At 43.2% G+C, this 2082-nt stretch overlaps 1 pseudogene; it reads right to left on the bottom strand.

Moving 5' to 3' along the window:
• Nucleotides 1-1279: 1279 nt before the first annotated feature.
• LOC118609421 lies at nt 1280-1398 on the bottom strand (annotated as a pseudogene).
• Nucleotides 1399-2082: the final 684 nt, after the last annotated feature.

The following is a 2082-nucleotide window of genomic DNA, read 5'->3' as shown; positions in this document are numbered from 1 at the left end:
TGGGATATCTGAGAACACATGACCCACATTCTCAAATGACCAATGGTCAACAGTCAGGCTAGGCTGGGAAGAGCTTGCTCTTATTTAACTGGACTGTGTTGGCTGCATTTCACCACAGGGCCATCCAACCTACTTCTCTCAGTTACACTTACTCCCTGGAATAGGTCTAGGAAGCAAAGGTAACACTTCAGGCAGAATGGCAGGAACAGCAGTGGGTGTGTTTCTGACACAAGCCGGGAGAAGCATTGACGAAGAACACTAAAGGTTGCCAGGACGATGAAATTACAGCTCTTTCTAAGACTATTCACTGCATTACCCTGAATCTCCATTCCGGACCACAGATTAGATCGCTCTCTCCTTGTATAATTGACACTGTCTTTCTTCTTCAGCAGAATCACAGAATGCCTGCGGTAGAAGGGACTGGCATGATAATCTGGTTGAGGTTCCACATTTTGCTTGAAACCTCTCTACGACATCCTTGCCAGGGATCCCCAGAGGTCTCCCACCAGCTTAGATGGTCTCATCACCCCCTGAGGCAGCCGTTCTGACTCTTGAGACCATTTTCTTGAATTGGATTGGGATCCGATACCCACATTATCATGCCAAAATTATGTAGCGCTTGATAATTTTGCAGAGTACAATTACAAACACGTTTTCATTTAATCCTCAGGCGGGACTATTCATATTACTGCTTCTTTATAAATGAGGAAATCGAGGCTCAGAGAAGCTGTATGGCTCAGCCAAGGTCACCCAACTGATAAGTAGTGGCAAGACATGTTTCTTCTCATGCAAATGTAAAAAAGGCGGAGGAAGGGCAAATTTGTTCCTTGCGACATACATCTTCTCCATGCACTCCAGACATCAGCCCCCTCCCTGGTCCTCAGGCCTTTGGATTCAGAATGAATTACACAACTGGCTTCCCTCATTCTCTAGCTTGCCAATTACACATCATGGAGCTATTTAACCTCCATAATTCCATGATCTGATGCCTATAAGATATATATTTTCACAAATACATATGTTTATACTTTTAATGATATATACATGTATGTGTGCGTGTGTGTAGCTCCTATTTGTTCTGTTTCTCTGGAGAAACCCAACTACTACAACAATCAATTAGTTTTAAATTAGTTCTGATCTGAATACAACACTTTTTTATTTATATATTTATTTATTTATTCTTAGGCGAGGCAACCCTTGGTTGACCTCACAGATTGCAAGGACCTTGTCAGCTTACAATCCCTTATTTATTTTATTTTATTTTTATTTTTATTTTTTACGCCTACAGCACCTGGTCTTCCTATGTGGTCACCCATCCAAGTACTAACCAGGCCCGACCCTGCTTAGCTTTCAAGGACAGACGAGATCGTGCTTGTTCAGGGTGGCATGGCCGTAGACTGAATACAATACTTTAGATGTGGCCAGACCAGCACAAGAGAAAGCAGAGCTATCTTCTTCATCCTTCTGAAGAATATATGTTTAGCAATTCAGCCTACGCATACTTTAGCTTTTTTGACTCCTATTATCAATATGTGAAGCCTAATGTAGGACAATTACGGCTCCTGCTTTACCCAGGACAATTCCCAATTTTGCTGTTGTCCTGGCAAAACTATGAATAATGATCCTTTTTACTTTCAAGTGCCCCAGTTTAGGTGATAAACTGAATGGTTTCCTTACTTATACGAGACATGGCGGCAAACACGTCTTTCTTACAGGCGCTATCGCTTAGGCTTGTCTTTCCGGGATAAAACTGGGACCCAAATCCAAACTCTTAAGTTTAGCCATGGTAAATTTTGTCTCTTTGGATTCAGCCCATAATCGACTGCACTGATAGTCCCTTTCCTCAGGGCTCTCTGTGGCCCCCTCCCTGTGGCTCTGTAGCACCCTCACCCAGCGGACTTGGTGGCATTCGCTTGCTTTCGTCAATGAAATGTCAACAGACGGGAGAACGTACATTCGGGGATGCGGGCGGTCTTTTGCGAGTTGGCCCACAGCTATTAACTGGTTGACTATTCTAGTCTCTTTCTCTCACTCTCCTGCTGCTGCAATTTCATTTAGAACATCTCAGAATTTTTCTCTTGT

Source organism: Rousettus aegyptiacus, unplaced genomic scaffold (assembly GCF_014176215.1).
Source record: "Rousettus aegyptiacus isolate mRouAeg1 unplaced genomic scaffold, mRouAeg1.p scaffold_m13_p_11, whole genome shotgun sequence".
Classification (NCBI taxonomy): Eukaryota; Metazoa; Chordata; class Mammalia; order Chiroptera; family Pteropodidae; genus Rousettus; species Rousettus aegyptiacus.
Note: the sequence above shows the minus strand (reverse complement) of the source record. Positions and strands in the feature narration are given on the sequence as shown.